Source organism: Crinia signifera, chromosome 6 (assembly GCF_055691185.1).
Source record: "Crinia signifera chromosome 6, ASM5569118v1, whole genome shotgun sequence".
Taxonomy (NCBI): Eukaryota; Metazoa; Chordata; class Amphibia; order Anura; family Myobatrachidae; genus Crinia; species Crinia signifera.
In genome coordinates, this window is record NC_139222.1 from 112918658 (window position 1) to 112944012 (window position 25355).

The following is a 25355-nucleotide window of genomic DNA, read 5'->3' on the forward strand; positions in this document are numbered from 1 at the left end:
CCGCTCTAACTGGCCTCTGTGGGCTGCAGACCATAGAAGCCAGGTTTTTGTGCAGTACCATCACTGGTACTGTGCATGCACCAGGCCTGGCGCCTGTCAACTTCTTTGTACCGGTGCTGGGACCATGGATGGCATTGGGGAGCCCTGTTCCTATGCCCAGTTTGGAGCTGTCACTGCTGGGTAATGTAATGCTGTGATGAGCTGCTGCCATAGCTGACTGACAGTCATTGCAAGGCAACTGGGATGCCACGTCATACCAGCCGCACTGGCTGATGGTTCTGATGGTTGCTAGGCAACCGGGATGCAGGCAGCTATGGCGATTCATGGTTCTCGGCTGTTACTTAGCAGCTGAGATGCCTTGTGTGTGTGTGTGTGTGTGCAACCTTACAGATGCAATCTGTTTGATCATTAGGAGACCGGTCTCCCTGGAAGCCGCTGATTGTTTCTTGTTTCTGTTATAGGGCAGTAAACCCTATGTTCCTGTGCCAGTGAGTGTTTCTGCTTCCAGGATCTAGCTTCTAGCATCTAAATGAAAGCCTTGTTTAAGTGGTTATGGTATAGATCAGTGGTTCCTAACCTGGGTTACAAGTCTTCCTGGGTGTACACCGCAGACCAGTTGGGGGTATGTGAACTTAATATTGGTAATGACGAAAGAAGTCTCCTCATGGCGGAAGAAGTCTCCACTTGCCGTGGAAATGAACCACGTCCCATCACTCCCGGTTCCATCTGCAGCATCATCATTGTCTCCTTGTGCTTTTGCCCAACCAGAAATCCACTGGGAGCTACACTTGCTGTCCTCAGACACCAGTGTACATCTGCCCTGTGCTGACACTGGTGGAGGAAGCAGCAGCATTAATCCTACAGGCATTAGTGGGAACTAACAGAGGCACCCGATTCCTGACTGCACACTACTCCTCAACTACTCCATAATGTAAGTATATGCATACCGCTCACTACGACTCCACTTATAAGTACTGTGGTTATTTAAAATTGAGAGGGGTACTCCTAATTAAAAAATATGGGGTATGGGAGAGAAAAAAGGTTGGGAACCGCTGGTAGAGATGATAGACAATGGGCGGTATTCAATGAGCCTGATTCGCCATGTTTTTATGGCGAATTTGTGCTGTTTGGCGAACTTTGGACTAAAACGGTGAATCACCCTATTCAATGACCACATGGCGAATACATTTGAAGGTTTTTTTCGCCATGATTCACCGAGTAGCAATCGCTATCTTTTGATGGAGAAGTGGAATGTGAACTTTTAAAATAAAGTGTTTTGTTTTTTACATTTGGTGTCAAAAAATCAGGAATTTTATTCTGAGGAGGGGCATGCTACTTTTATTCATGTGCTGTAAGCACATGAATATATATTTAATAAAAAAAAAATATTTTTTTTTTACACAGCAGCCAGCAGGGGGCGCCGGAGCCGAGCCGCTCATTACATATTCATATATTCACTGCACCCGATCGTTACGATCGGGTGTAGTGAATATAGGTCCCCTGCTGGCACCCCCGGGTGCAGCCTGTGCTGCCTGGCACCCGGGGAGCCCATCTCCCCCCACAAACGTTCTGGGGCAGGCAGAGAGACTTCCATCTCTCTGCCTGCCACCGTCCTCAGGCTCCCTGCGAGGTGCAGCGAATCCTTTTTTGGATTCGCTGCACATTCGCCACGTTCCGGAGCCTCACCGGCTCCGGTATTCAACGAGTCAGGGGCAGCGAGCCCCTGACCAGCGAATATGAGCTCCTGCGGCGAATGCCGCAGGGAGCATGAGGACGGTGGCAGGCAGAGAGATGGAGGTCTCTCTGCCTGCCCCAGAACGTTTGTGGGGGGGAGGTGGGCTCCCCGGGTGCCAGGCAGCACAGGCTGCCCCCCGGGGGTGCCAGCAGGGGACCTATATTCACTACACCCGATCGTAACGATCGGGTGCAGTGAATATATGAATATGTAATGAGCGGCTCAGCTCCGGCGCCCCCTGCTGGCTGCTGTGTAAAAAAAAAAAAAATTAAATTAAATATATATTCATGTGCTTACAGTACATGAATAAAAGTAGCATGCCCCTCCTCAGAATAAAATTCCTGATTTTTTGACACCAAATGTAAAAAAACAAAACACTTTATTTTAAAAGTTCACATTCCACTTCTCCATCAAAAGATAGCGATTGCTACTCGGTGAATCATGGCGAAAAAAACCTTCAAATGTATTCGCCATGTGGTCATTGAATAGGGTGATTCACCGTTTTAGTCCAAAATTCGCCAAACAGCACAAATTCGCCATAAAAACATGGCGAATCAGGCTCATTGAATACCGCCCGTTGAATACTGGAGCCGGTGAGGCTCCGGAACGTCGCGAATGTGCAGCGAATCCAAAAAAGGATTCACTGAACCTCGCAGGTATTCTCATTGAATACCGCCCAATGTCTAGGTCGACATTTATAATAAACAATACAATAAAATAACTAAGCTACAATAGTAAGAAATTAAAAAACTACCTTCCAGCAGCAATACAATACAATGTTATAATGCAGTTTATCAATCTGACCACCAGAGTTCCTGGAAATGGAGGGCACATGACCAAGTCCCTATGATAGAAACATAGAATTTGATGGCAGATAAGAACCACTTGGCCCATCTAGTCTGCCCCTTTTTTAAACATGTTACCTCAAACCATATTTGATCCTTATTTTTTTGTAAGGATATCAATATGCCTAACCCAAGCATGTTTAAATTGTACTACTGTATTTGTCTCTACCACCTCTGACGGGAGGCTATTCCACTTATCTACTACTCTTTCTGTGAAGTAATTCTTCCTCACATTTCTCCTAAATCTTCCTCCCTCTAGTTTCAGTGCATGTCCTCGTGCCATGTGTGACAATGTCTCCCATAATCCCTCATGACACATTTTCCTGCACATTCAGTACGTGCACAGAGTACCTGTAAGAAAAACTACTGGTTCTGTCTGTGTAGTGGCCACCACACAAGCTGCATGGCTTTTACGATGCTGTGATTTCCATCGCCAAGTATGTTAGATGTTGTAGATTTGTATGTTTTTAAAGTAAGGGCTGAAACACAACAGGTATTTATGAAAACATAAAACTATAGCATTTTACTAGTCCAATCAGTGACACAAACTACATGGTGGATACCACCAGAACTATAATCTCTATGGTACTTACATGTGTCTACTTACGGAAACGGGTTGATATTCAAGGGAGAATATCAGGAAAGAAACTCCCGGGTGGGGCACTGCCTTCTATAATATAAACGTATCAGTCTAAAATATCAACTTTATTAATACTAAAATTGATCCTGTTAATGGATCAAGAGACGAACATGAGACGAGGACATACAGATAACATGAATAGAAAAAATTGAGAAAAGATCGTGAAAATATGATATCTGGGTCTGAAAATGGGCTAAATGCCTCTGTTCAATATGGCTGTAATATCAGCGTATTCCTGTAAAGGATTATTTCAGACTAAGCACGTCTTCAATTAACCATATTGGTTATCATAAGCACATATCTAATAAATGCGTAACAAATGGCACACTGTCTGGCAGTACAACTTATTGTTATCTTAATTACTTTCTAATGGTCGAAAACTGTGTATAATCTCACTCTAATTGGACTGCAAGATCCAAGAGAAATTGAGAATTGTGGTGAAGTACCTGGGTTGAAAATGCTCGCCTAGTGGCTGCTGCCTGTGCATATGATGGCAACCGGACAACTGCACAGTTGAGCGGACTCTGCGAGCGTCACAGGTACAGGAGTTAAGACAAAAAGGAGGTTTCTGCTGTCTCCAGGGGTGACCAACCTGGCCCTGTTATACAGTGACAGCGCAGAGTCAGGTAATGGGTCCCCTGGGGATGAGAGAACCCCGACTATGGGAGATGCCAGAAAAGAAGAGCAATTTCACTTTAATCCCAGGTATACGCTACTGTCCAGTGTGTACGCATGTAGACGTAGTGAACAATGGTTGAGCGGTATATCTGGGTAGTGAATTGCAGAAGGAAGCACAGGGTGCACTCTGGTATTGTTCCTAGTGGGTCGCTGCTATACCGTGCAAAGGTAGTAAAAAAGGAGGAGATTTCAGAAAATGCACAATCTGTACTTCACATAAGACTGAATATCTTGCTCTAATTGGCCGCAAGCCCAAGAAAGAAATGGGCTAACAAAAATTGATACAACTCCCAGTCAGATGGATATCTATGATAGAATATACACAATGGTTTAGAATGCAGTCCTGGTCTGTAGTCTTGTGTCGGCACACACTATGTGTCGACCTTACCCAAATACACTATATTCAATGTTGAAATTTTTGATGAATGGAGGGAACAAGTCCCACGTATGTGACAGGGTGAGAATATATATGAAGGAAAGAATCCCCTATAAATACGGAGTCACACTTTAAAACCTTAAGTCAATCAATACATTCAAATATAGCATAAACTGGTATAGACAGGGTGACAGGGTGGGGTAATTGGAGAGAGAAATCCTCCATGCAATACAGGTTCACAATTAGTGCATGCAACTCCCAGTCAGATGGATATCTATGGTGGAATATACACTATGGTTTAGAGTGCAGTCCTGGTCTGTAGTCTTGTGTCGGCACACACTATGTGTCGACCTTACCCAAATACACTATATTCAATGTTGAAAATTTTTGATGAATGGAGGGAACAAGTCCCACGTATGTGACAGGGTGAAAATATATATGAAGGAAAGAATCCCCTATAAATACGGAGTCACACTTTAAAACCTTAAGTCAATCAATACATTCAAATATAGCATAAACTGGTATAGGCAGGGTGACAGGGTGGGGTAATTGGAGAGAGAAATCCTCCATGCAATACAGGTTCACAATTAGTGCATGCAACTCCCAGTCAGATGGATATCTATGGTGGAATATACACTATGGTTTAGAGTGCAGTCCTGGTCTGTAGTCTTGTGTCGGCACACACTATGTGTCGACCTTACCCAAATACACTATATTCAATGTTGAAATTTTTGATGAATGGAGGGAACAAGTCCCACGTATGTGACAGGGTGAAAATATATATGAAGGAAAGAATCCCCTATAAATACGGAGTCACACTTTAAAACCTTAAGTCAATCAATACATTCAAATATAGCATAAACTGGTATAGGCAGGGTGACAGGGTGGGGTAATTGGAGAGAGAAATCCTCCATGCAATACAGGTTCACAATTAGTGCATGCAACTCCCAGTCAGATGGATATCTATGGTGGAATATACACTATGGTTTAGAGTGCAGTCCTGGTCTGTAGTCTTGTGTCGGCACACACTATGTGTCGACCTTACCCAAATACACTATATTCAATGTTGAAAATGTTTGATGAATGGAGGGAACAAGTCCCACGTATGTGACAGGGTGAAAATATATATGAAGGAAAAAATATATATGAAGGAAAAAATCCCCTATAAATACGGAGTCACACTTTAAAACCTAAGGTCAATCAATACATTCAAATATAGCATCAACTCGTATAGGCAGGGTGACAGGGTGGGGTAATTGGAGAGAGAAATCCTCCATGCAATACAGGTTCACAATTTAGTGCATACAACTCCCAATCAGATGGATATCTATGATGGAATATACACAATGGTTTAGATTGCAGTCCTGGTCTGTAGTCTTGTGTCGGCACACACTATGTGTCGACCTTACCCAAATACACTATATTCAATGTTGAAATTTTTTTAAATGGAGGGAACAAGTCCCACGTGTGTGACAGGGTGAAAATATATATATGAAGGAAAGAATCCCCTATAAATACGGAGTCACACTTTAAAACCTAAGGTCAATCAATACATTTAAATATAGCATCAGCTGGTATAGGCAGGGTGACAGGGTGGGGTAATTGGAGAGAGAAATCCTCCATGCAATACAGGTTCACAATTTAGTGCATACAACTCCCAGTCAGATGGATATCTATGATGGAATATACACAATAGTTTAGAATGAAGTCCTGGTCTGTAGTCTTGTGTCGGCACACACTATGTGTCGACCTTACCCAAATACACTATGTTCAATGTTGAAATTTTTTAAATGGAGGGAACAAGTCCCACGTATGTGACAGGGTGAAAATATATATGAAGGAAAGAATCCCCTATAAATACGGAGTCACACTTTAAAACCTAAGGTAGATCAATACATTTAAATATGGCATCAACTGGTATAGGCAGGGTGACAGGGTGAGGTAATTGCAGAAAGAAATCCTCCATGCAATACGGGTTCACAATTTAGTGCCTAGGTGAATCAACATGTGATATCAATAAATATAGGTAGGGGGTTGTATTGCCATAACCCTGTAATTCCAACCATTAAAAAGCAGATAATGACAGTATTGCCCTGAGGGCTGTTGGTAACTCACGGACACCGGTTACCGGGTGCAGCGCTGGGAATATCGCGCTGTCAGGGCAGTAGTAGTAGCCAAGTAGATATGTGTGAAGCGTGCAGGGTCCCGCTTGTACACAGCGGGGTCCTAGGACACCGAGACGTACGTTTCACTTAGGAAGCTTTCTCAATCGGTGTAGAGGTGTGCTCTGGCGTTCAGTATTTAAATGATTCTTAGCCAATCCCAAATGGGGGCAGGTGAAAAATGGGAGGGAGTAGGATCTGAGCCTAATTGGAAGTGCATGTTGAGGCTAAAAAGCATCCTGAAATAAGTTAAATGGAAGGTTTCTAATTAATTGATTAATTGATAAATCCATTTAACAGATGGAAGGAGGAAGGAAAAGGAAAGTGAAAGGGTATTGACTGGGAGAAATGATTATGTTTGATTTTCAGAACAGCGTAGAATTCTTATAATAATTATGACCTTATTAAACCCCGTAGGGAGAATATATGTGGCGAAATTAATTAATTAATTAATTAATTGTATGAGATGGAGGTAAAAAGTCCCCAGAACAGTAGAAGCACTAGCTAAAAACATATATGCGTATATATGGTAGGAAGTGCTGCATGCTAGGCACAGTATTGCATTGGCATTTAATATTATGATTGATAATACATTATTTATATAACTTTCAAACGTCACTATACGCACTATATACTCAGCATATTGCTATTTTCACTATAGGAAGAATTGAGTTTATGAACAAACATCCTCATGACATATGTATTATCAATCATAATATTAAATGCCAATGCAATACTGTGCCTAGCATGCAGCACTTCCTACCATATATACGCATATATGTTTTTAGCTAGTGCTTCTACTGTTCTGGGGACTTTTTACCTCCATCTCATACAATTAATTAATTAATTAATTAATTTCGCCACATATATTCTCCCTACGGGGTTTAATAAGGTCATAATTATTATAAGAATTCTACGCTGTTCTGAAAATCAAACATAATCATTTCTCCCAGTCAATACCCTTTCACTTTCCTTTTCCTTCCTCCTTCCATCTGTTAAATGGATTTATCAATTAATCAATTAATTAGAAACCTTCCATTTAACTTATTTCAGGATGCTTTTTAGCCTCAACATGCACTTCCAATTAGGCTCAGATCCTACTCCCTCCCATTTTTCACCTGCCCCCATTTGGGATTGGCTAAGAATCATTTAAATACTGAACGCCAGAGCACACCTCTACACCGATTGAGAAAGCTTCCTAAGTGAAACGTACGTCTCGGTGTCCTAGGACCCCGCTGTGTACAAGCGGGACCCTGCACGCTTCACACATATCTACTTGGCTACTACTACTGCCCTGACAGCGCGATATTCCCAGCGCTGCACCCGGGAACCGGTGTCCGTGAGTTACCAACAGCCCTCAGGGCAATACTGTCATTATCTGCTTTTTAATGGTTGGAATTACAGGGTTATGGCAATACAACCCCCTACCTATATTTATTGATATCACATGTTGATTCACCTAGGCACTAAATTGTGAACCCGTATTGCATGGAGGATTTCTTTCTGCAATTACCTCACCCTGTCACCCTGCCTATACCAGTTGATGCCATACTTAAATGTATTGATCTACCTTAGGTTTTAAAGTGTGACTCCGTATTTATAGGGGATTCTTTCCTTCATATATATTTTCACCCTGTCACATACGTGGGACTTGTTCCCTCCATTTAAAAAATTTCAACATTGAACATAGTGTATTTGGGTAAGGTCGACACATAGTGTGTGCCGACACAAGACTACAGACCAGGACTTCATTCTAAACTATTGTGTATATTCCATCATAGATATCCATCTGACTGGGAGTTGTATGCACTAAATTGTGAACCTGTATTGCATGGAGGATTTCTCTCTCCAATTACCCCACCCTGTCACCCTGCCTATACCAGCTGATGCTATATTTAAATGTATTGATTGACCTTAGGTTTTAAAGTGTGACTCCGTATTTATAGGGGATTCTTTCCTTCATATATATATTTTCACCCTGTCACACACGTGGGACTTGTTCCCTCCATTTAAAAAAATTTCAACATTGAATATAGTGTATTTGGGTAAGGTCGACACATAGTGTGTGCCGACACAAGACTACAGACCAGGACTGCAATCTAAACCATTGTGTATATTCCATCATAGATATCCATCTGATTGGGAGTTGTATGCACTAAATTGTGAACCTGTATTGCATGGAGGATTTCTCTCTCCAATTACCCCACCCTGTCACCCTGCCTATACGAGTTGATGCTATATTTGAATGTATTGATTGACTTAAGGTTTTAAAGTGTGACTCCGTATTTATAGGGGATTCTTTCCTTCATATATATTTTCACCCTGTCACATACGTGGGACTTGTTCCCTCCATTCATCAAAAATTTCAACATTGAATATAGTGTATTTGGGTAAGGTCGACACATCGTGTGTGCCGACACAAGACTACAGACCAGGACTGCATTCTAAACCATTGTGTATATTCTATCATAGATATCCATCTGACTGGGAGTTGTATCAATTTTTGTTAGCCCATTTCTTTCTTGGGCTTGCGGCCAATTAGAGCAAGATATTCAGTCTTATGTGAAGTACAGATTGTGCATTTTCTGAAATCTCCTCCTTTTTTTACTACCTTTGCACGGTATAGCAGCGACACACTAGGAACAATACCAGAGTGCACCCTGTGCTTCCTTCTGCAATTCACTACCCAGATATACCGCTCAACCATTGTTCACTACGTCTACATGCGTACACACTGGACAGTAGCGTATACCTGGGATTAAAGTGAAATTGCTCTTCTTTTCTGGCATCTCCCATAGTCGGGGTTCTCTCATCCCCAGGGGACCCATTACCTGACTCTGCGCTGTCACTGTATAACAGGGCCAGGTTGGTCACCCCTGGAGACAGCAGAAACCTCCTTTTTGTCTTAACTCCTGTACCTGTGACGCTCGCAGAGTCCGCTCAACTGTGCAGTTGTCCGGTTGCCATCATATGCACAGGCAGCAGCCACTAGGCGAGCATTTTCAACCCAGGTACTTCACCACAATTCTCAATTTCTCTTGGATCTTGCAGTCCAATTAGAGTGAGATTATACACAGTTTTCGACCATTAGAAAGTAATTAAGATAACAATAAGTTGTACTGCCAGACAGTGTGCCATTTGTTACGCATTTATTAGATATGTGCTTATGATAACCAATATGGTTAATTGAAGACGTGCTTAGTCTGAAATAATCCTTTACAGGAATACGCTGATATTACAGCCATATTGAACAGAGGCATTTAGCCCATTTTCAGACCCAGATATCATATTTTCACGATCTTTTCTCAATTTTTTCTATTCATGTTATCTGTATGTCCTCGTCTCATGTTCGTCTCTTGATCCATTAACAGGATCAATTTTAGTATTAATAAAGTTGATATTTTAGACTGATACGTTTATATTATAGAAGGCAGTGCCCCACCCGGGAGTTTCTTTCCTGATATTCTCCCTTGAATATCAACCCGTTTCCAATTGTACTTACCATACTCCCCGGGAGCACCTCCACAACGAGATTATAATATAATTTACTCACTCACATGTTGACTGGAGTTTAACCTTCTTACCTGCTAGCAAATTAGTCCTGTGCACCTGGCCCCCATCCCCTCCCCCTTTCCCCATTTTTCCATGTGTCTACTTACTGCAGACACAATTTCACTTCAGGCATACTTTCCTGAGGAGACCAGATACTACATGTCACTGGGGGTGCTACGAGGCTGACATCACCAAGTCCGAGCCATACACATCCATTTGCACAGGGCGGCATCCATCTCAACACTGGTCACTGCAAATTTACGGCCGAGCAATCGGGTCTTAATTACCCCCAATGGGTGTGATTGTTTCCTGTTTTCAGGAATGCCACTCAGCTCCACCTGCCTCCAAACTCCTGCAGTCAATCAGGCTGCATACCCTGGGGCCCATATACATGACCACGCAGGACCTGCTCTGCACAGCTAATCCACCATCGGAGGTGTACGCAACAACCGTATGTTATGGTCTCAATCCTTTAAAGCTGCACTTCCTGGCTGCAACGAGTGGTCTATTAACCAGATGCACTATCGGGTCTATCCCTGGAAACCTGTAAAGAGTTAGTTTCTAGTTAAATTGATGTAACAAATCAGAAAATAGAAATAATGTCACTGAAAGTTAGGTTCATACTGTTCTGTATCAGTATATTTTTGGAATTCTTTGAACACAATGAAATAAAACATTCCACAGTTGAGAACATCTTACTGACAGATTTGAGCCAATCACTGTTCTTGCAGCCTGGGCTTACTCATTATCTGTCATAAAGGATTGGCTTGTAGGCTTTGATCATCAAAGACATAAATGATCATTTAAAACAATAAGCCTTGTTACATTCCTGACAGAATGACATTTATAATCGTAATTGGCACATATGAAGCTTCACTTTGATATTTGTAGTAATGGGCATCAGTCCTCCGTGGGAGTTATATATACCATGTAGTTACTGGAGCTTATGAAGAATGTATTGTGGCACAGGCTCCACACATACAGGAGCACTGGCACAGGCAGAGGTACACTACTGCATCCTATTAATAAATTATCAACATTTTGTGATAAATTAAGAAAAATTGTCATGTGACAAGATCAAAACAGTATTATGCCATGACACAGCGTGGCAATATTCCTGTGTAGGTCAATGTGTGTTTGGAAGGGTGATGTAGCTGGATGCTGGGACCATCCTTGCCTCACAGCTGTAGCATGGGCCTGATTTAGGGTTCTGTACTCTTTAGGCTTATACACATGATGTAACACCACTGTAACAAAGAGCACAGTGTATGCATGCTCAGGAAATTTTGCACAAAACAATGGGTATTTAACTGTTATATTTGTCCTTGCATCTAATGAAGTTTGGACTTCTGGAAAGTGCAACGAAGACTAAATAAATCCATGGACTCAAATGGTGATGTAGCACAATGTACTGAACATAAAGTATGGGTTTCATCAGTATATTACGTGGTCACATTGGCACAACTATCTCTGGCACTAACTGTAAGAACATTACCTTCAGGAATGGCGGGAACATCGCCTCTGGAGTCTCTTGAGAAGTTGAGAGCAGGAAAACTAACAAGTGTATCTCTCATACTTTTGAGGGACAGACAAGTGTAACATGGTACAGGAGATATACTAGGACTTGAGTTATAGACTGCACCGTGACATCACACTGATCAGGACCCCCTAGTCAGGACCAAGCATGACTGGTGTTAATGGGTTGGCAATAAAAAGGCATGGCGCATGAGTACTGGCAGAGAGGTAGGAAGCATAGGAGTAGCTGAGATTTGTGTGACTGATAAGATAATGACTGGTGCAAGGCTCAAAACAGAGTAACACCTGAGCTATGAGACTGGGCACTAAGAGGGCATAGACAAAGGGTGATTTCGAGACAGATCACTTAGAAATTCAGCACGGATCACTCTGTGTGTATGCTCTATAGTGATGACGATGCACGGTCCTGCTTGACATCATTGCCCAATCGGATCTTTAGCACATGCAGTCAAGTCTGGATAGATCACCTGCATGTGGTAAAGAAAGCACTGGTTAGCACCGACTGCTCAGCACACATCGCTATTTGTGTATGGGCGGTCTACAATGTGTGCTAAGAGATCTGTGCTAACTAGATAGCTCAGCAGAACAAGTCACCCTGTGTGTATGGGGCTTAAAACTGAGTAAATATGGAACACCAGGAAGCCATCAGGATCCAAGCAGTCAGGCTGGCAAACAGCCTTATTCAAATTTACGCAAACCCAGTGGTGCTCATCCAGAGTTTTCAGAACTGCAGCTCAGATTGCATAAGGAACCTGGTGACACCTGATTGCAGAAAATTAATACTTTAAATACCAAAAATGTCTTTGGTGCTATGGGTGAGTGCTGTGTGTATTATATACCAGCAGCCTCTATGGTAGAGGGATGCTGCCCTCTTTTGAAACAGCCGCCCGGTGCACTGCGAAACGCATCTTTCAAGGGCCCCACACACCTTTCCACAGCATTCACCCAGGGGGAGAGACTTCTGTGCAAGCCGCACACATAACCCAGCGTAATTTGCACAAACGCGGTGAGTTTCCGCCGCAAGAGCAGGAGCTGACACCCGGCTTGTGGAAGTGCAGCAAAGGAGCCTCTAGCCACCCTGCCGACTGAACACAGATTGGGCCTCCAGCTGCCCGACAGATCACTACTTGGGCACACTTTGGCTGCACCTGCCACTGGAAATCACAGCAGAATCTTGCCTAGCCCCCCCCCCCCCCCCCCCCCCCCCCCCAAGTTTCCTCAAAGGCATCGTAAATAAATTCTATGATGTATATAGATTCGCCAATGCGTTCGCACTGGTCGGGAGGGAGAGTGTGCTGGGTGCATTCCCGAAGCATGGCATTGCAGGGAGTCATGCAAGGGGACGCGGTACACTTATATGGTGTCCATGTTATATTGAATATTGAGAGATGGATGTAAGAGCTTGTCTAACTATATAAACCAATAACATGGTGGATACATAGAGGGAGCTTCTGATGAAGGTGCAATCTATAATAAACCACTTACTGACGATCAGCAGCCAGCTTTTTAGTGATATCTGGTCCCAATTCCCTGAACCTTTCAGGCTCTTCATACAGAAATTGACACTTATGTAATACCCTGCTAGAACATGGCATCCTTGTAAGGAGATGTTTACCCCTTTCAGACCGCACTTATTACCAAGTAAAATGCAATTTTTTTACCGTTTCAAAATGGTAATATGTGCGTTGTGAAAGGTCCGTTTTGATATTACCGGTTCAAGAAAACCGGTAATTTAAAATGGTTAAAAAGCAGGACTACTCCAGGAAACGGGGCCCCGTTTCTTCCTGGTTATACCATCATTCAGCTGACCCCTGCGAACCCTCAAGATGAGTACCCCACTTGTTTTACACTTGGTATTTTAACATTATGTAATAAAAGTCAAACTATTTTGTCCTAGTTGTGACTGAAGAATCATTTATATTCATAACCCGGATAAAGCAAGAACCTTGAGACACGCCTGATTAACTCCGACACCTGTGAGTTATTAGAAAGGGGATAACTCCCCGTATTCAGTCCTATTAAACCTATATGTGTTAGAATAAGGGGATACTCCCGACTGAATGTATAACATTGAAATTAACCAATCAGTATTACACGAAGTGTCCCTATAAATTCTTTTCGGTACTTGTTTCCTAGCACGGCCACACCGATTCTAATCTGGGGCATCGCAGGTAAAAAAATCTCATCGGTCGCATCGCATGCGTGCTAAAAAATCGCATGCGATGGTCCCGACGCGATGCCCCCGATTTCCCATAGGGAACAATGTTAAATGCCTCAATTTACCCAAATGAACAGGGAACAATGTTAAATGGTCCAGAAACCCCCAAAAACACCCCAGAACAGTGAAATGGCCCCCCAAAATTAGTAAACGCCACCCCACGATCAACGTGAACCCGAAGCGCAGCGAGCCCGCGAGGGGCGGCGGTACGCGTCCTCCGACCTTTTCATACCACCACTATCCACGTCGGCGTGGAGTTGAGAATAGAATAGTGTGGCGAGCGCAGCGAGCCAGCGAGCCCCGCGAGGGGACGCGGATACCTTCACAGTTATACGCGTCCCCTCGCGGGCTTCACAGTTGTCCGTGGCGACGCGGACACCTGTGAAGCCCGCGAGGGGACGCGTTTACCTGTGAAGGTATCCGCTTCAGGGTTCACGTTGATCGTGGGGTGGCGTTAACTAATGTTGGGGGGCCATTTCACTGTTCAGGGGTGTTTTGGGGGGTTTCTGGACCATTTAACATTGTTCCCTGTTGATTTGGGTAAATTGAGGCATTTAACATTGTTCCCTATGGGAAATCGGGGGCATCGCGTCGGGACCATTTAATGCTTATTTAGCCGCATGCGACGCGACCGACGCAATTTTTTAACTTTTCAATGCATTTCAATAGGAAATCGGGTCCATCGCGTCGGGGGCCATCGCATACCACTATTAAGGGCACAAGATCAATGCGATTGTGGCCGTGCTAGGAAACAAGTACCTTCTTTTCTTACATATATGGCTCCTTCAATACCACTGAGGAGCACCATAAAGAATCATCAAAACAGGGGAGTACTACCATTTCAATCATAGCGCTCACCATCTAAGTCACAGTTACCTTTCTCACATTTCCATTCAAAGGGTGTTGTGTTACCCTTCTCACTGTAACTTTAATAGCGAGCTGCTTTAAGCGCAATCTATACCTTTTCACTCTATCTTTCTTCAGGTTAAAAAGCAGGGTCCTACCCATTCCAGTGTCCCTGTGTAATGTGATGGGACAAAACGGCATTGAAACGGTAATACCCCCTTCAGACCGCAGTTAAACGGGTAATATACCGTTTAAGATATGCGGTGTAAAAGGGGTTAAGGCTGTCTTACCCATTTAAAAAAAAAAAAAAACGTTTTAAATTACAGTGTCAATGCCGTTTTTGTGGTGTGAAAGCAGCAGCAGTTACATAAAAATAGTCTATTTAATGTATGTAGATAACAATGTAATGTGAAGTGTATAATATTTGACATTTATCATTAAATTATTTTATTTATTGATATTTGTACTGTCCAGTTTGTGATGTTACATGTGGTAGCCTAGAAGCTGTCTGTGCCTCAAATGACATCACATTAATTTACTCCCATTACCTCGCCCCATTAATTTAGGGCACCAAGGCTCCCTAGCTATTCAGGAAATACTTATGGTATAGGGACCGTGTTACGCCAGCCAGTGCAAGGGAAAGTTATAGGCTAAACGTTTTGTTTCTATGTGCAATGGGGATAAATCTATCTTTGTACACTACATGGCCATACAGGGGGACAACCCAATTTTTTTTTCAAAGTCTGACAAAGGGAGAGACTGTAGAGTTTGATGTAAATGGTCCTGGTGATGCCCAAGTCCTAGGCAGCTAATATGCAACAAACTAGGGACTATGTCAAAACCGGACCCGGACAAGACGCCGGACCGGACATCAAAATGTGCAGTCCGGAGCTTGTAGTGTCCGGTCCGGTGGGTGTCTTGTCCGGGGATGTCCCTGTGATAGCTTTCACCAGGGACATGGGGAAGGGGAGATTACAGCCTCCCAGTTTTTGCTACATGCCCGGACCATACAGGGAGGTTTTATTCTCCCTTTCCTCCTCTCCCTGGTGACAGGAGTGAAAGGCAGCCCCTTGGACAGGAGACCCCCCGGACCAGACACTACTAGCTCCAAAATGCAGAGTTTGATGTCCGGTCCGGTGGTCTAGTTCTGGTCCGGTTTTTATCCATACCCAACAAACTACAATCATTATTGTTGCTATTTATGTTTCAGAGTTCCTATTCATAAATAGCAGCAAATCTGACGGGTTACTACCCACCATAATAACAAAGGCCCTTATTCTGGTTGGTGCGTATATTTCCGCTTTATTTCGGAGAGGTCCGCACGCCACGCTGTGCGGACATCGTACGAAAAAACGCCCACTGGTCCTCCGCATTCGGACGGACTCACTCTTTAAGAAGAGGACGTGTTTACGGACGACATCCAAACCTTTGCGTGTGCGGTGGACACACACATATTCTGCACGGTCTTACAGCATATGCACGGTCTTCCCGCGTCAGAACGGACGGGAACCTGCCCATACGCACCGATGCGGTGTATTTACGCACAATTCAACACTATTATCTGAACACCGAAATCTGTAACATGACTCACTTATGCAATTAGGCAACCTCATTAAAAAGGGATCTTTTTTAATGGTCATCTATTATTTATCTAATTGATAATTAAACACTTTACTACCACTTTAGATTAACCCTTACATCATGCTAAGTTCACCACATTCTTTCTCGCCCCTTTACACCCATGTGTTATGTATGCATATTACATCATCAATTATTCTTCACATGCAAACACACACATACACATCAACACACTATGTACATCTTTACATTACCCTTCACTTTCAACCACTTGTATGCAATAAACCCATCTACAGTATATACTGTATATACCTTTTGCACCTTACATAAATAAACAGCACTATTTATACTTATATACTTATATTTATACTTATACTGTAAAATAATACAATAACACACAGACCACTTCTAACTTTTAACAACAAATTTATTAACACACAAAAATAAAAAATTAAATGCTTCAGAGCAGGAGGTCGCAGAGGTCCTGCACATCTGCAGCCATTATTAGTAGGTGCTGCCGCAGCCTTAGGAGGGCCCCTCTCACACCCTCGCCTTCTTCCCTCTGGTCATCTGTGGGCATGTTAAAGGGGGTTCAACATTAATTATGCTATTCAGGTAGACCTTGTACAGTCAATCCTAAGTACCTACAGCATGATAAATCATACATACAAACAATTACATCGGCAATAGTGTTTATAATGGGAAAAAAAATATGATGGTGCCACACACACACACAGTGGCTTACAATACAGAATATGTGACTGATAAAATTGCCAATGTATGTATCAAAATCACAACAACACTTGAGCCTCACTCACACTTCTCCTGCCTTAACACTCACCAATCTACTAGAAAGCTACATCCACTAAAACATGCCACATTTTGCCATACATATATACCTGCATGTCACTGATTAATAGCTAAACTGCGTGATAGATAGATAGAATAGATAGATAGATAGAATAGATAGATAGATAGAATAGATAGATAGAATAGATAGATAGATAGATAGCCCCTTCCCGACATTTGACGTATATATACGTCATGGCCGGGAAGTACTTCCCGACACATGACGTATATATACGTCATGACTTCTAACTGTCACTGCGTCTAGAGACGCAGTGACAGAGGGACGATGTCTGCTGTCCCTGACAGCAGACATGTCCCTGCATGCCCAGGGGGGGCTGCGATGCAGCCCCCCCGTCGGCGATCGCTGTGATTGGCTGTTCAGTGTGAACAGCCAATTACAGCGTTTTCTGTGTCACCGGCGAATAACGTTCGCCGGTGACACGGGATCGGAGGTGATTGGTGCTGTAAAGTACAGCACCAATCACCGCGGGGTGTAAGGGTGACACTGGTGTCACCCCACCTCACCCCGCCCGCCCCCAAAGGCCGTGATTGGTCCGTCGGACCGACGGACCAATCACAGCCATGGAGGGGGGTTTAAACTAACGGGGACTACACTGCAGACGCCATTCCGGTCTGGAATAGCGTGCAGTGCGGTCACCGTGCCCAGCTGTCGCCATTTACTGACCAGAACCTTGCTCAATACTTACCTGATCACTGCTTGGGATCTTGCTTCATCTTGTGACATCCTGTGCTGTGTTGTGCTGTGTTGTGCTGCTGCAGTGTCATCGAGTTAGAGAGAGAGAGAGATAGAGAGAGAGAGATAGAGAGGCCTAGTGACAGAGAGTGCTATATTTTGTGCTGCTGCAGTGTAATAGAGTTATAGATAGAGAGATAGATAGAGAGATAGAGAGAGATAGAGAGAGATAGAGAGAGATAGTGACAGATCGTGCTATATATTTTTTATATAACTGACTGCTGCCCCCCCTTTTGTGCTGATCAGTATAAATTAACTGATCAGCAACTTTTTGGGGGCGCAGGGTATTTTTTATATATATATATACCTGTCAGTGCTGCTGCTGCAGTGTCATAGAGTGATAGATAGTGAGAGATAGAGAGATAGAGAGAGATAGTGACAGAGAGTGATAGAGACTGCTATATTTTGTGTCTGCTGCCCCCCTTTTGTGCACCCCCAGCAACTTTTTGGGGGTGGAGGGGTTATTTTTCATATATATAACTGTCAGTGCTGCTGCTGCAGTGTCATAGAGTGATAGATAGTGAGAGATAGAGAGAGATAGTGACAGAGAGTGATAGAGAGTGCTAAATTTTGTGTCTGCTGCCCCCGCCTTTTGTGCTGATCACTATATCTGAGGTGATCAGCAACTTTTTAGGGGTGCAGAGGTTTTTTTTTTATATATATACCTGCCAGTTGCACTGTCAGTTGCACCAAAGGTTGTGCACCTGCTGCCCCTCACTGGTAATCAGTGTCGCATCACTGATCACCTTTTTTTTTGTGTGTGTGCTGTGGGGTCTTTTTTTAATTTTTTTTTTACACACACTGTGATTTTGGGGGTGTCCTGTGGCCGCTGTGCGCTGATCAGTGACGTACATCACTGATCATCTTTTTCGGCACAGGGTTGATCTATTTTTTTTTTTTTTGATCAAATTCCTGTTGCCTTTGAGCGCTGTTCAGTGACGGACGTTACTGACCAACATCTGTGCTCAATTTTTGGCGCAGGACCTTTTTTTTTTTTTTTTTAACCCCTTCAATTTTTTTTTTTTTAACCCCTTCAATTTTTATTTTTTTTGACCCCTTCATTTTTTTTTTTTGTATAAAGTATTTTTTTTTTCTGCACTACATACACACTACACACTACATACCCCCCTGGTTGAAATAAAGTTTGTACCCCCCCCTACACTATACACGTGTTGAAACATTTCACTACCAGTAACACAAAAATAAAAATGGCATCCCAAATGTCATCCCAAATGTCATCCCAGTCATCCAGAAGAATGTATTCAGTGGAGGAGGCATATGCCATGCTTGCTTCTGACTCTGACACAGCCAGTGATGCAAGCGGGGAATTTGAAGGATTCGCCTTAAGCTCCTCTTCCTCCTCTGGTGATGAGGGACCCCCTCAAAGACGCCCCCGTAGAGCAGCTGAGACCTCCCCCCAATAATTGATCTCGTATGGACCCCACCACCAGACAATTTTGAGCCCCAGGTTCCTGAGTTTTTGGCCATGCCAGGAATCCAATTTGATTCCACAGGTCTCAGAGAAATTGACTTTTTCAAATTATTTTTCTCTGATGATTTTATAAATTTAATGGTGGACCAAACTAATTTATATGCCCAGCAGTTTATTGCTCAAAACCCCACGTCATCATTTGCTAGGTGGACCCCTGTAGATGCAGTAGAGATGATGACGTTTTGGGGTCTGGTGTTTCATATGGGCATAGTAAAAAAGCCAGAAATTAGGCAATATTGGAGTACAGATGTTCTGTACAGCACCCCATTTTACCGTATGGCCATGCCCCGGGCTCGATTTGAGACGATCCTTAAATTTTTGCATTACAACGATAATGCACAGTGCCCACCCAGAGATGATCCCACCTTTGACCGGCTATTCAAAGTCAGGCCGGTCATTGATCATTTCAGTGCCAAATTTGAAGAGATGTACATCCCAGATAAATTCATTTGCATAGACGAGTCCCTTATACATTTTAAAGGAAGGGTTAAATTCCGCCAGTACCTTCCCAGTAAGAGGGCAAGGTATGGCATAAAAATGTATAAGCTGTGTGAAAGCACCTCAGGGTACACTCACAGGTTTAGGGTATATGAAGGGAAGGATTCAAGAATTGAACCGCCAGAATGCCCCCCCTCCCTCGTAGGTGTTAGTGGAAAAATTGTCTGGGATTTAGTGCACCCCTTCCTGGATAAAGGTTATCACCTCTATGTGGATAACTTTTACACTAGCATCCCCCTGTTTAAGGCCCTTGGTTCAAGAGGTACAGCAGCTTGCGGTACTGTGCGCAAGAACCAAAGAGGCCTCCCAAAAACGCACATTGCCCAAGTAATGAGAAGGGGTGAAAGCAGGGGAATATGCACCGAAAATATGTTGTTGGTCAAATATAAGGACAAGAGGGATGTCCTTATACTGACAACAATTCACGGAGACAGTACCACCTCCGTCCCTGTACGAGGTACCAGTACCCACACCTCAAAACCTAATTGTATCCTGGATTACAATAGGTACATGGGCGGAGTGGATCTTTCAGATCAGGTACTGAAGCCGTACAGTGCCCTGCGGAAAACAAAAATCTGGTACAAGAAGCTGGCCGTGTATATCATCCAGATGGCACTGTATAACGCTTACGTGCTATTCCGTTCTACCGGCCAGAGGGGGACATTTATGCACTTTCAAGAGGAAGTCATAAAGGGCCTAGTATTTGGGAACCAGCAGGCAGAGGGCCCCAGTACTTCTAGTACTGGCCCCCGTATTGTACCAGGGCAGCATTTTCCGAACGAAATCCCCTCCACTGCAAGAAAGGGCAGGACACAAAAAAGGTGCAAAGTTTGCTATAAAAAGGGAATAAGAAAGGAAACTATTTTCCACTGTGAAACTTGCCCCGACAAACCCGGCCTATGTATAAAGGAGTGTTTTAAAATATACCACACATCTATGGATTATTAGGTTCATCATTTCACCGTGCTTCGGGGGTCTTGCTAATGCCACATAGCACCCACCAACATTCCACCAGAATCTGAGCTGCAAAATCCAAAAATCACTCCTTCCCTTCTGAGTCCTGCCATGCACCCAACTGGTATTTTTTGGTCACATATGAGGCATTGCCATACTCGGGAGAAATTGGGGCACAGATTTTGGGGTGCTTTTTCTCCTTCATACCTTATGAAAATGAAAAATTTTGAGCCAGAACTGCATTTTTGTGTAAAAAAATGTAATTTTTCATTTTCACTGCCCAGTTGTATCAAAATTGGTGAAACCCCTGGGGGTTTGAAATGTACACTATACCCCTAGATGAATTCCCTGAGGGGTGTAGTTTGCAAAATGGGGTCACTTGTGGGGGGGTTCCACTGTATTGGTGCTTTGGGGGTCTTGCTAATGCGACATAGCACCCACCATCATTCCACCAGAATTTGTGCTGCAAAATCCAAATATCACTCCTTCCCTTCTGAGTCCTGCCACTTTTTGGTCACACATGAGGCATTGCCGTACTCGGGAGAAATTGGGGCACAGATTTTGGGGTGCTTTGTCTCCTTCATTCCTTCTGAAAATGAAAAATTTTGAGCCAGAACTGCATTTTTGTGTAAAAAAATGTAATTTTTCATTTTCACTGCCCACTTGTATCAAAATTGGTGAAACCCCTGGGGGTTTGAAATGTACACTATACCCCTAGATCAATTCCCTGAGGGGTGTAGTTTGCAAAATGGGGTGACTTGTGGGGGGGTTCCACTGTATTGGTGCAACATAGCACCCACCATTCATTCCACCAAAATCTGTGCTGCAAAATCCAAAAATCACTCCTTCCCTTCTGAGTCCTGCCATGCACCCAACTGGTATTTTTTGGTCACATGTGAGGCATTGCCGTACTCGGGAGAAATTGGGGCACAGATTTTGGGGTGCTTTTTCTCCTTCATACCTTCTGAAAATGAAAAATTTTGAGCCAGAACTGCATTTTTGTGTAAAAAAATGTAATTTTTCATTTTCACTGCCCACTTGTATCAAAATTGGTGAAACCCCTGGGGGTTTGAAATGTACACTATACCCCTAGATGAATTCCCTGAGGGGTGTAGTTTGCAAAATGGGATCACTTGTGGGGGGGTTCCACTGTATTGGTGCTTGGGGGGTCTTGCTAATGCGACATAGCACCCACCAAAATTCCACCAGAATCTGAGCTGCAAAATCCAAAAATCACTCCTTCCCTTCTGAGTCCTGCCATGCACCCAACTGGTATTTTTTGGTCACATGTGAGGCATTTCCGTACTCGGGAGAAATTGGGGCACAGATTTTGGGGTGCTTTTTCTCCTTCATACCTTCTGAAAATGAAAAATTTTGAGCCAGAACTGCATTTTTGTGTAAAAAAATGTAATTTTTCATTTTCACTGCCCACTTGTATCAAAATTGGTGAAACCCCTGGGGGTTTGAAATGTACACTATACCCCTAGATGAATTCCCTGAGGGGTGTAGTTTGCAAAATGGGGTCACTTGTGGGGGGGTTCCACTGTATTGGTGCTTGGGGGGTCTTGCTAATGCGACATAGCACCCACCAAAATTCCACCAGAATCTGAGCTGCAAAATCCAAAAATCACTCCTTCCCTTCTGAGTCCTGCCATGCACCCAACTGGTATTTTTTGGTCACATGTGAGGCATTGCCGTACTCGGGAGAAATTGGGGCACAGATTTTGGGGTGCTTTTTCTCCTTCATACCTTCTGAAAATGAAAAGTTTTGAGCCAGAACTGCATTTTTGTGTAAAAAAATGTAATTTTTCATTTTCACTGCCCAGTTGTATCAAAATTGGTGAAACCCCTGGGGGTTTGAAATGTACACTATACCCCTAGATGAATTCCCTGAGGGGTGTAGTTTGCAAAATGGGGTCACTTGTGGGGGGGTTCCACTGTATTGGTGCTTGGGGGGTCTTGCTAATGCGACATAGCACCCACCAAAATTCCACCAGAATCTGAGCTGCAAAATCCAAAAATCACTCCTTCCCTTCTGAGTCCTGCCATGCTCCCAACTGGTATTTTTTGGTCACATGTGAGGCATTGCCGTACTCGGGAGAAATTGGGGCACAGATTTTGGGGTGCTTTTTCTCCTTCATACCTTCTGAAAATGAAAAATTTTGAGCCAGAACTGCATTTTTGTGTAAAAAAATGTAATTTTTCATTTTCACTGCCCATTTGTATCAAAATTGGTGAAACCCCTGGGGGTTTGAAATGTACACTATACCCCTAGATCAATTCCGTGAGGGGTGTAGTTTGCAAAATGGGGTGACTTGTGGGGGGGTTCCACTGTATTGGTGCAACATAGCACCCACCATTCATTCCACCAAAATCTGTGCTGCAAAATCCAAAAATCACTCCTTCCCTTCTGAGTCCTGCCATGCACCCAACTGGTATTTTTTGGTCATATGTGAGGCATTGCCGTACTCGGGAGAAATTGGGGCACAGATTTTGGGGTGCTTTTTCTCCTTCATACCTTCTGAAAATGAAAAATTTTGAGCCAGAACTGCATTTTTGTGTAAAAAAATGTAATTTTTCATTTTCACTGCCCACTTGTATCAAAATTGGTGAAACCCCTGGGGGTTTGAAATGTACACTATACCCCTAGATGAATTCCCTGAGGGGTGTAGTTTGCAAAATGGGGTCACTTGTGGGGGGGTTCCACTGTATTGGTGCTTGGGGGGTCTTGCTAATGCGACATAGCACCCACCAAAATTTCACCAGAATCTGAGCTGCAAAATCCAAAAATCACTCCTTCCCTTCTGAGTCCTGCCATGCACCCAACTGGTATTTTTTGGTCACATGTGAGGCATTGCCGTACTCGGGAGAAATTGGGGCACAGATTTTGGGGTGCTTTTTCTCCTTCATACCTTCTGAAAATGAAAAATTTTGAGCCAGAACTGCATTGTTGTGTAAAAAAATGTAATTTTTCATTTTCACTGCCCAGTTGTATCAAAATTGGTGAAACCCCTGGGGGTTTGAAATGTACACTATACCCCTAGATGAATTCCCTGAGGGGTGTAGTTTGCAAAATGGGGTCACTTGTGGGGGGGTTCCACTGTATTGGTGCTTGGGGGGTCTTGCTAATGCGACATAGCACCCACCAAAATTCCACCAGAATCTGAGCTGCAAAATCCAAAAATCACTCCTTCCCTTCTGAGTCCTGCCATGCACCCAACTGGTATTTTTTGGTCACATGTGAGGCATTGCCGTACTCGGGAGAAATTGGGGCACATATTTTGGGGTGCTTTTTCTCCTTCATACCTTCTGAAAATGAAAAATTTTGAGCCAGAACTGCATTTTTGTGTAAAAAAATGTAATTTTTCATTTTCACTGCCCAGTTGTATCAAAATTGGTGAAACCCCTGGGGGTTTGAAAGGTACACTATACCCCTAGATCAATTCCCTGAGGGGTGTACTTTGCAAAATGGGGTGACTTGTGGGGGGGTTCCACTGTATTGGTGCAACATAGCACCCACCATTCATTCCACCAAAATCTGTGCTGCAAAATCCAAAAATCACTCCTTCCCTTCTGAGTCCTGCCATGCACCCAACTGGTATTTTTTGGTCACATGTGAGGCATTGCCGTACTCGGGAGAAATTGGGGCACAGATTTTGGGGTGCTTTTTCTCCTTCATACCTTCTGAAAATAAAAAATTTTGAGCCAGAACTGCATTTTTGTGTAAAAAAATGTAATTTTTCATTTTCACTGCCCAGTTGTATCAAAATTGGTGAAACCCCTGGGGGTTTGAAATGTACACTATACCCCTAGATGAATTCCCTGAGGGGTGTAGTTTGCAAAATGGGGTCACTTGTGGGGGGGTTCCACTGTATTGGTGCTTGGGGGGTCTTGCTAATGCGACATAGCACCCACCAAAATTCCACCAGAATCTGAGCTGCAAAATCCAAAAATCACTCCTTCCCTTCTGAGTCCTGCCATGCACCCAACTGGTATTTTTTGGTCACATGTGAGGCATTGCCGTACTCGGGAGAAATTGGGGCACATATTTTGGGGTGCTTTTTCTCCTTCATACCTTCTGAAAATGAAAAATTTTGAGCCAGAACTGCATTTTTGTGTAAAAAAATGTAATTTTTCATTTTCACTGCCCACTTGTATCAAAATTGGTGAAACCCCTGGGGGTTTGAAATGTACACTATACCCCTAGATGAATTCCCTGAGGGGTGTAGTTTGCAAAATGGGGTCACTTGTGGGGGGGTTCCTAACTTTTAGCATCTTATGGTGCCTAGAAACCTACATGGTGCCTAAAAAATAATCTCATAAAAAGGAGGCTCCAAAATCAAGTAGGTGCTCCTTCTATTATGAAGCCTGTGGTTTGGTCAACGTGCACACTAGGGCCACATATAGGATATTTATGAAAACAAAAGAATTTAGGGAATCAATTTTTAGTCACATTTCTCTAGTAAAATGTACTGTGTTCCTTAGAAAAATGTATTAAAATTGCAAATCTGCAAAAAAAAATGAAATTTTGAAATTTCACCTACACTTTGTTTTAATTCCTGTGAAACACCTAAAGGGTTAACAAACTTCCAAAATGCTGTTTTGAATACTGTGAGGGGTGCAGTTTTTGAAATGGTATCAT